The following is a 10,848-nucleotide window of genomic DNA, read 5'->3' as shown; positions in this document are numbered from 1 at the left end:
CTGTTGTAGACTCTGGAGCTAGATAACCAGTAAAATTAAATGTGCCATTTAAAAGTTTAACTTATTTATAAGGAGTTCTGCCAGATCTGAACTTCCTAAAGGACTAATAGGACTTGGATAGAGAGGACATTTCAGGCCTCTTCAATAAGTTATCAAAATGTGACTGGATGTGATATATTAATGAGAGGGAGCACTTGAATGTGTACAGCAGGCAGCTGAAATGCAGAACTGCACTTAACATAGATCAAGGAAGCCCTGACACTAAAACAGGAGTCCACACAGATGTGATCAAGGAAACAACAGGTAAGGATGGAAGATGAGACAACCTGGCAAAGTGCCAAGATTTTTCAAGAAAGTTAAGTAAATTTAATAAATGCCATAGAGTTAAATCTTTAAAATATACAATTTTCATATGGGGACACTGGTATCCTGCGAAGAAAGCGAGAAGCCAGGGGCAGTGGCTCACGCCTATAATGCCAACACTTTGGGAGGCCAAGGCGGGTGGATCACCTGAAGTGGGAGTTCAAGACCAGCCTGGCCCATGTGGCGAACGAAACCCAGACTCTATTTAAAAATTAGCTAGGCATGGTGGTGGTGCCTATAATCCCAACTACTTGGGAGACTAAGGTGGGAGAATCACCTGAACCCAGGAGGCGGAGGTTGCAGTGAGCAGATATTGCACCACGGCACTCCAGCCTGGGGGCAAAAGAGCAAGACTCTGTGTTAAAAAAAAAAAAAAAAAAAGCGGGAGCAGGGAGGAAAACTCACTTAAAAGAGGTATCATTCCAAAACCACCAAGCTCACTTTTAGAAAAGGTGCAATAAAATAGTTTATTGATAATTAAATATTTGGCCTTTCAGTCTAAAGACACTTGGGGAGTCACTGGTACAATACCAATGCTATTTTGGACTATATGGTGGTCCTCTAATTGTTAGAGAACAAAATTAACATAAATAAGATTTAGGAGATTGGTTTAGCAGCTAGACTGTCTTGTATTTCCTTATCAGATTCATTGATCGACTAGCATTGAGAATTTTGACTGGAATTTCAAACTAAGAAACAGAATAAATGAACACTTACTCCAAAACTTTTTAAAATGTAGTTACCACCGCAAAAGTAGATCCATCTATTAGCTAACATCTATGTGATTCTGGTTAACTCCCAACTCGTGCATTAACATGGTAATTTAGGGAATTTGGGAATAACTGGGAATAATGCTTTGTGGAGTAATGATGGCTTGATAGTTTCCTTCCTCAGAACTTAAGGGCTTCAGTGTTAGCTTCAACTTTAAGAGTCACCTTACCCTGTCTTTCCCTCAAAGAGCTATCACAAAAATAATGTACCAAAATGTTCATACATTTATTACAGGGTGAATTAAGTCTACCTTTTAATGTAACGTTTATTCTTTTGTGAAAATAAACCTCCATATAAAAAGCATGAAGGCAAAAAGTTCCTCTAGGCAGAATTAAAAAAAAAAAAATTAAAAACAGGATCCTACATATCCTATCCATAGGATATGTTGAGAGCTGGAAAAATTATCTTTTTATAGGGAAACTCCGGCTCAGAGAGGTTAAATGTTTGTATGTAACTGCTTCCATTAAATGCCCCAATGACTAATAGATTTTCAGTTTCTCATCTGAACTCCTGAAAAAAGAGAAATTATCTAAGTTGTTGAAATAAGGAAACTACATTAATGCACATATAGCATTTTATTTCAGCAACCCCTTTCTTAGTATATGTGAAAAATGAATATACAAGCCAGATCATGCTTGTTAGAATGGGAAAGCCAAGGCCAGGCACGGTGGCTCACACCTGTAATCCCAGCCCTTTGGGAGGACAAAGCAGGCAGATCGCCTGAGGTTGGGAGTTCGACACCAGCCTGACTAACATGGAAAAACCCCGTCTATACTAAAAAATACAAAAAATTAGCCAGTCGTGGTGTTGCATGCCTGTAATTTCAGCTGCTAGGGAGGCTGAGGCAGGATAATCGCTCAAACCCAGGAGGCAGAGGTTGTAGTAAGCAAAGGTCGCGCCATTGCACTAAAACCTGGGCAACAAGAGGGAAACTCCATCTCAAAAAAAGAGAAAGCCATATGAGTAAGACACTAGTGTGAAAAATTAAGAGTGTTTTATGTCCTCAAATTTTAATTGAAAGATCTCGGTCTACTACTTGACTAAGATTATTTATTTTCCTCTTTAGTTTCCTATTATGTATATATTTATATATGTATGTACATACACTTATATATGTGGCTACCAGATACTATTATCATTAAAAACTTAGCCAAGATTGTTGGTACCAGATGCCTTGAAAGTCAGTTTCTTCCTTGGTATCGGTCAATACTTAATATCACAAAACCTAATTAAGAACTGTTTTGATATCTTGATGAGGTACGAATGGCCAGAATGACTCAAGAAGTTTGACGTGCCTTGATGTAGAAAATTAGACAACCTAATCACCAGAGTTGATAGAAGTATAGAATATATTCCACAAGTAAATTCATATGGACTCCCATCAAAATCTGGAAGGTAGGTTTGAGATACCTGCCAAAATAATTTTCATTACCTGCCAATAATTTTACCTTGCTAAAACAGGACGCAAAGGCAAACTGTTAAATGTAATGGGGAAAAAGAAATTCTCAATGGTTTATTTTTAAATGTTCAGAAACTAAATGCTGAAACATTTTCTGAACCTATTTCCAAAGAGGCCTTTCAGGCCCGGCACAGTGGCTCACGCCTGTAACCCCAACACAATGGGAGGCAAGGTAGGAGAATCACTTGAGCCTAGTTCTGAGACCAGCCTGGGCAACACAGGGAGACCTCATCTCTCCAGAAAAATAAAAAAACTGGCCGAGAGCAATGGTTCATACCTGTAATCCCAACAGTTTGGGAGGCCGAGGCGGGAAGATCACGTGAGGTCAGAAGTTCAAGACCAGCCTGGCAAACATGGTGAAACCCTGTCTCTAGCAAAAATACAAAAAATTACCTGGGCATGGTGGTGGGCTCCTGTAATCCCAGGTACTCGGGAGGCGGAGTTGGGAGAATCGCTTGAATCCAGGAGGCAGTGGCTGCAGTGAGCCAAGATCACGCCATTGCACGCCAGCCTGGGTGACCAGAGACTCTATCTCAAAGGCAAATAACAAAACAAAACAAAAAAAAAACACCTTCCAAAATAAACTTTTTCCAATTAATGTCACTAAATTTGCATCCTTAGTCACAAAATGTCCTCTATGTACCCATTCTCTTTCCAAGTAAAACGTACTTTTCCAAGACAATATATTTTAAATAAGCAGTAATGCAGATGTGGTAATACAGATTCATCTTAATTCAGGATGTGCACCATGCTACTGCGTTTTACTATCAGTTCGATTTTAAAACTAGCACCTTTTATACTAAATTGCACAATTTAGATACAAAAGATAAATTCATATTCCTTCATATAAAAGATGAAGAAATGAGGCTCATATTAATTTTGCACTCAGTGCTACAAACTGCAGGAGCCATTTTCCACGGGAGAAATGAGTGGATAGGAAAATGCAAAATCTCTTAGTTTGCAGGAGTGAAAGGGCTGAGACTTGACAGTTGTAAAATTGCTTTTAGGGTCTACCTCTCTCTCAAAGTGAGTAACGTGGGAAGGGTCAGAACTCCTGCAATTGAGAATTCTTCTGACACTGGAGAGGGTACTCTACTTGCCTCGCTGCTCTCAGGAAAGCTAAAAAAAAAAAAGGCTGTTAGTCCTCATTTTCTCATTCACATCAGAACTTGCCATAAGCCTTCTCAGTAGACAAGTCCAGGCAACACCAGTTTTCCTAATATCGTTCTTTGATAAATATGAATAATCACCAAATATCTGAGAAAATCAGAAGCACTAAGAGAAAACTGATGTGAACTAATACTTCTTCTAATAATAGAAACTGGTAATTTTTTAAATTTCTACAAGAGTGAGCAAGACAGTGCATATATAAACAGCTGTGATGGATGAGGATGGGTAAGCACATTATATATTTTGTTTTGCCTCTCTTCAGTCTACAGGCAAGTATAAGGTAATCAATTCTAAAGTGTTACAATCCTGACAGTAAGAAAGGAAGGATACCTGAAAATGAAAGAAAACTACTCAGTGTACTATTTCCTTATGAAGTCAGAGATTCTAAAATTCATCTAAATAGAGGGTCAAGTGTATTTCAAGAAATAAATGTAACCAAGAGGCTGGGCACAATGTAATCCCAGCACTTTGGGAGGCTGAGGCAGAAGGATTGCTTGTGCCCAGGAGTTTGAGGCTGCAGTGAGCTACGACGGTGCCACAGACTTCCACAGCCTGGGTAACAGAGCAAGATCTTTTTGAGATGGAGTCTCACTGTTGCCCAGGCTGGAGTACAGTGGTGTGATCTCACTGCAACCTCTGCCTCCCAGGTTCAAGTGTTTCTCCTGACTCAACCTCCTGAGTAGCTGGGACTACAGTCGCATGCCACCATGCCCAGATTTTTTTTTTGTATTTTTAGTAGAAACAGGGTTTTACTATGTTGGCCAGGCTGGTCTTGAACTCCTGGCCTCAGGTGATCTGTCTGCCTGGGCCTCCCAAAGTGCTGGGATTACAGGTGTGAGCCCCACACCTGGCCAACCCACTCTTTTAAATCAATAAATTTTAAGAGATAATAGAGGAGGTTATCTGGGAGTAGACTTCATGGACAGGTCTTTCTCTATTTTAAAAGAGCAACTATCAAGTTAAGACACCAACCAAGCATATGTAAACATAAATACCACTTTTACTCATAACCACTGATATTAGAAGGTATATATAATGTAGTGAAATAATGCCTTAAATCTAGAGCCTCACTTTTCAGGTTATATTGAATTTCAGCTACCTATCAATTGGGAGGTAAATAAAAGGCTATTCATATCGATGTAACCATTTCTCTAAGTTATTTTAAGATAGTGTAAGCAATATACACTACCCTCAGAAATAGCTGTCAATACATCATTTTTAGTTATCTATGCTTCATGCTTTTTCTCAAGTATCATTATTCTGTCATCTTCAAATTGCTATGCAAAAGAACCTTTTAAAAACTTTAGACTCAAAGCCAACCGGACTCTCATTAGCAAAATTCCATCTTCAAGTACCGCCTCCTCACCTCATTAAGAAATTATAAACACGAGGCTTGTAGATTGATACTATCCTGTTCAGCAGCACAGATTAAACCACACATCAGCATAAAGGAAAATTGATGCAAATGATTTTGTTAAGTTCACTGCTAAAGATAGATGACTTATGAGCACCCTTTTCCTCTTAATTTCAAATAAAGAAACAGTCACTTCCACATAGGGTTGTTTTAACATATTAAAAAAGGTCTATAAATCACAAGGCCAACTGTTTCCTCAACTTAAGACAATTTTATAATTCTTTAAAATGTCACATTGATAATTTAAATTAAGAGCTCCATCTTAATTTACTTAAATCATTAGCACTTTGTGATCATTTTTAAAACCTTTCCATGCTGTAAATTAAGTGGTTCAAAATATTTGATTCCCTTTTTCAAGTTCTCATGTCACAAGCCTCATTTGGCAAATAAACTTCCACCAAACTGAACATCATTTTGAATATTTTTAAATGCCTGCCTACTCAATATTTCCCTGCCCTTCAAGGAGCTTCCATTCTAAAAGGAGGTAAAATAAATCATGAAGAAATTTACCATAAAATGTAGTAAAAAGACTAATCAAAAGATAGATACTAAGCAAAAATAAGGGAAAAAATAATACTAACTACAGTATCTGCTTGCTGTGCCCCTTTGTTGATCCTCTCCTAAATGCTAAATAAATCTCCAGGAAACCAGAGATAACTAGGACTTGTTACCTGACAATTTTACAATAAAGGCTTTTCATCTTTTAATTCTATGTTTAACTGTACCTGAAGTTAGACAGGACACCAAAAGGGAACTGAACCTGTCTTAAATTTCTGCAAATTTAAGTGAATTTTTACTATTTCAAGGAAAAATGCAAAGGAGGTAGATGTCACTCTATTACATATATACATGGTTCTAGAGTGAAAATGAAGTGTATTGTGGGCCAGGCGCAGTGGCTCACGCCTGTAATCTCGGCACTTTGGGAGGCCAAGGCAGGTGGATCACGAGGTCAGGAGAGGAGACCAACCTGGCTGACGCAGTAAAACCCCATCTCTACTAAAAATACAAAAAAGTTAACCAGGCGGGGTGGGACGTGCCTGTAGATCCAGTTACTTGGGAGGCTGAAGCAGGACAGTAACTTGAACCTCAAAGGCAGAGGTCGCAGTGAGCCAAGATCGCACCTTGCACTCCAGCCTGGGTGACAGAGTGAGACTGTGTCTCAAAAAAAAAAAAAAGTATCTTCTGCCAATTTTTATAGATGACCTTTGATGCTTATTTCTGGTTTTCCTCTAAATATATTCCAAATATTAAACAAAACTGAGAAATAAAATGTGTACATATGCTTTTCTAATTTTTCATGTTAAATAAACCTAAAGCAACTGTGGAGGCCTAATTCCTGAGTCTTCCAATTAAAGCAACCAATTAACATACTGACATATTAAAGATATTCTCTTAAAAACGTCAAGTTTAATATATAAATGCACCTAGCTTTAGCAATTGTGTTTAAATGATGCAGTACTTATATTGCACAAATTCCATGTTTTTCAAATTTCAACTCATTTAAAGTTAACACCATTAAATGAGCCATAACATATATGTCGAAACTCTTCTTGTATCTCATGTTGTTTCTGTATTTACAAGACCTAATTTTATCATACAGAATCTACAAAACAGACTTCTTATTGTTAGCAAGCCCTGGTCTTATTCTTTAGTCTTTGGCAACAACTTGTCCACACCAAATACTTTGCCCTTCTGCCCTGAAAACTCAAAAACTGCAGATCCAAAATGATGGAAGATGCCAACTCCCTTAGGCTTCCTAAAATCCTCTCCAAAACAAGTTGAGTTTGTGTCGCAACAATCTCCTTTTCAGAATAAAGGCGAAAGCCTAAAAAAGGCAAGAAATGACAATTCACAAACATTACATAACCTTTATAACTCCTTTCTAGATTAGAACTTGTTGTAAGTCACTTTATAGACAAAGTAGAAAATTAGGCAATTAAGCTTACAGTATATTATTTTAATAATAATCTTACTCTGATCCCACTGTGTTAAAAACCCATTTTAGAAAGCTATATAACATTTGGGAGATGCTAGTTTCCAAAATGGTTTATTAGGACTTCTCCCACACTCAAAAGTCTTATTCAGACTTCCTTGACTGTTCTGAAATGTGGAAAGTCTGTTCTCAATAATCAATATAAATCTTGTTAATCCAAAACAGAAACTAAACCCTGCACTTAGTGACCTAAAAGGAGTCTTGTCGTGATGGAAGTGGCCAAAACTGCTCCTCCCCCAACCTCCCCGAAATCCTAGGGGTATAAGCCAAAACCCACAAATATATTGACAAGTCCCCGATTCTTTCCAAATGACTACCTTTATCAAATCCAATGACATGTGACCACAGAATACTTCTATCAAAAATTAAGACCAACCTAATACATTTATTCTATTCATCTTCCAGTAATGTGATTGCAACTGAAGATATCTTGGGGAATTTTTGATCATTGGCTAGTTATTTCGAATGTATGGGTAATCAAAGGGCGACAGACCTCTAAAGATTCCAAGTGTCTACTTAAAAGCTGTTAAGTGAAAAGTGATGAAATGGAGGACACTCACAATAATTCTTGGACTCCTGGAGATCCTAAGACATGCTACAAAAATAGGTCTTTATTCTTAGGAAAATATAGTCAGAGCTAGCTTCCTTATGCTATACATAAAATCTTAACATCAGAGGCAGTACAGATAGTACAGATAGTTTTTGAACTGATCTCCAAACAAGCACAAACCCACTACTTGAAAAGAACAGGTATTTGAGGTTTTTGGCAAAAGACAGTACTTCACACATCTAATCCAAATCAAAGGGCCTGCAGACAGTTTTCAGTGAGATGAAAAGAATGAAATAAATATAAATTCTATGGATAAATAAAAGAATTTAAATAAGCTAACAGAACTAATTTTTTTAAATAAAAATACTAGTCAGGTACAAGCTTTTGTTTCTCAATGCCAGACTTCTAAATATTTACCAGACTACTGTTAATATTAAAAACCTAACCTTTGACCCAGAGCGTTAATAATAATACTGGTTTGCATCTGCAAAAAGATTTTCAAACTGAATGCTTCTGGTCCTGAAAAATATTTTAGGTGTATTACTGAAGGCAGACTGTGGTGCTAATAGAATTTAAGTCTTAAATACTTTTAAAAAGTGACAGACCCCAAAAGTCCATCTACTAATTTGCTAGTTAAAAAATGCCTGTGAGCACTGCTTCATAATTAGCCTCTTAAGAAAAGGAGTGGCATGCCCTATTGAGTGGTATAATCACTGAGTAATTAATACTACATCTTAAAACAATATCCCCACAAGTCTGTTTATGTAATTGTCACTTAAGTTCTTTAGTCATTAATTTTACACCCACCAGTGAATATCTATGGTCAGATGAAAATTTTCTGGTATACATAATTAGAGAAAAAATGATCCTGGTGGGAACCTAAGCAGGGTTAGCACCCTCTCCTAAATTCATGAAGCCCTTCTAAATTTCTCCCCTTAAAATAGAGATTATGTATAATAATATTCTTTAATAATAAGGGATCTTTTGCTATGTTTCTTACAATTTTTGGCTTAGCAGTCAAAAAAGCTGTTCTGAATATGTCAATTTCATCTCTCGTGCTTGATGTTCATTCTACTGGAAATATTTTATATCCAATAACTCAGATCACCCCTTCAATCCATTTCTACGTTGTTCCTATTTTATAAGGAAACTTTACATTTTAAGTCAGGTTTGCAATAACTGGTAGAAAAGTTTCTCATACCAAAACTGCAATCATGAGTGTACAATAGTTTTGTGGGTGTGCACGACACTCAATTTTCCCTTCATTTTTAACATCTGACTCAGTTGCAATGGCTGAAAACCTTCCACAAAAAGCATGCTTGGGAAAATGTATCTAACACACTTTTCTCACAAAGCAACTTTCTGAAAACTGATAAACTAAATTTATGATCACTTTTGATTGCCAAGTAGTCTGCAGAAACAAAATCTTGCGTCCGTTTTGGTTAGATTTCTTTTTAACAATCAGAATGCTTTAAAGATACATTTTTTTACCCCAAGGAAGGGACCTGACTCTTGGATTTAAGACCCTTTCCTTGACAATATATACAAAATTTATCATAAGTCTGTCCATTCTTTGAAGCTGTCAAAGCCAAGAACCCATAAACAAATCACAAATAGCAATAACCTACATTAGTTAACATTCCCCCTTTAAACATGTTGACATTTTTACTAAAGGATTAGTTATTTTTGCATTTCCATTTCTCATATCCCATGACATTCCATAAATTGCATTATTGCTTTATAGGCCACACAACATTCAAAAGTATGTTTATATGCATTGCCTGTTTTCCTTGATCTGATAAGACTTTGATACTGATTTTACTACAGAAATTTAAGTTTGAAAATACCACAGTTAGTATTTCTTCTCAGAACGTTAATTGTTCACATCACTAATCACTACATGCATATTTAGCTCTGATTATATTGCTCAAAAACTGCACCCATTATCAGAACAGTGCAAATGATATTTAATTTTAAAAGTAATTATAATGGCTTGAATTCAAAGTCATTCAAATGAACACTGTCAAGTAATTTCACTTGATGTGTATACATTTCATCACCACTGTTTACATTACCCTTAAGTATAACCAGCAATTCTTCACAATTTTTTATCAGTTTCCCTCCCAAGTCCCCAAACTAAGAATGCCAAATAGTCTTGAAAACCCAGAGCTCCATATTTTAATGTTTTCTTAAGAACACATTTGTGAACTCACAAAAGTGTTCATCTTTCAGCTTTGACAATGCAGTTCTTACTTTAAGTCAAACAAACCTGCCCTAAAATCCCAACAAATAATTCTGAGAATTAACTTAAACACCTTGACAGTGTCCCTTAAAAATGCTATGACAGTAAAGTGCCAATAGGCATGGCAATGACCTCTTAGATGGGATCATTTAACTCCTCGGAACTAGGAAATGCCAGCACCAAGGATTACACTGAGATTCAATTTTACTGAAGGCTACATTTAGTTTACCCACTTTCCACAACCTATTATATTCATTATGTTAGAATGACATGTAAATGTTTTGTGTAGCCCTCAAACTTACACTAAGTTTTGAGAGAGATGTACTTTAAAAAAGCACGGGGTAATATATAAAATCAGTGGCAGAAAGTTTCATTAAGCACCAGGAACTAATTTTTGTCACCCCATACTCATTTTGTAGATAAGTTTCAATAACCGGCAAGGCACATTTACATATATTCCAATGAATACTTATTGACAAATTTTAAATTACACTCTATGTCCCAGCTATCCCAGTAACTGACATACAACATACTAAAATGATTTATTTAGTTAACAAAAAAACCAATTAATGTGAAACATACAGGCTATTGGCAACCACTATTCTAAAATTATGTAAGTACAAATAAACATACTGAAATGTGTGCAATTCTAAGTTTTTAAACCAGAAGATTTCTACACTAACACACATTTATATTAATGACACATAAAAAAAATAAAAACTTTATTACAAAAATAAGTTACACTCGCCTCCAGCTTACAGTATAAAACAATTTTATTTGCAGGAATGCAAAATGATTGTTTGCCATGAGCATTTTGAACATATGACATGTCTAATTTTCTTCTTAAATTTGCATTTACTGGGGAACTGGTGTGTATAAAACCTTA

General features: G+C 36.3%; 1 protein-coding gene across 4 annotated transcripts in view; it reads right to left on the bottom strand.

Moving 5' to 3' along the window:
- Positions 1-2,415: 2,415 nt before the first annotated feature.
- Positions 2,416-10,848, bottom strand: part of SYNCRIP (synaptotagmin binding cytoplasmic RNA interacting protein) — a 40,271-nt gene continuing 31,838 nt past the window's right edge. For 2 of the 4 annotated variants that reach the window (XM_032275338.1, XM_032275341.1), the window contains one exon: positions 7,762-10,848. This exon is cut by the window's right edge. The gene's annotated coding sequence lies outside the window, so the exon portion shown is untranslated. Of the gene's footprint in view, positions 2,545-7,760 lie in introns of those variants that run through there. The other 2 variants (XR_004267978.1, XM_032275337.1) reach the window with 2 other exon arrangements.

Source organism: Sapajus apella, unplaced genomic scaffold (genome assembly GCF_009761245.1).
Source record: "Sapajus apella isolate SASKATOON/1434 unplaced genomic scaffold, GSC_monkey_1.0 scaffold6, whole genome shotgun sequence".
In the NCBI taxonomy this organism is placed as follows: domain Eukaryota; kingdom Metazoa; phylum Chordata; class Mammalia; order Primates; family Cebidae; genus Sapajus; species Sapajus apella.
The sequence above is the reverse complement of the archived record's forward strand: the minus strand, read 5'-3'. Positions and strand labels throughout refer to the sequence as shown.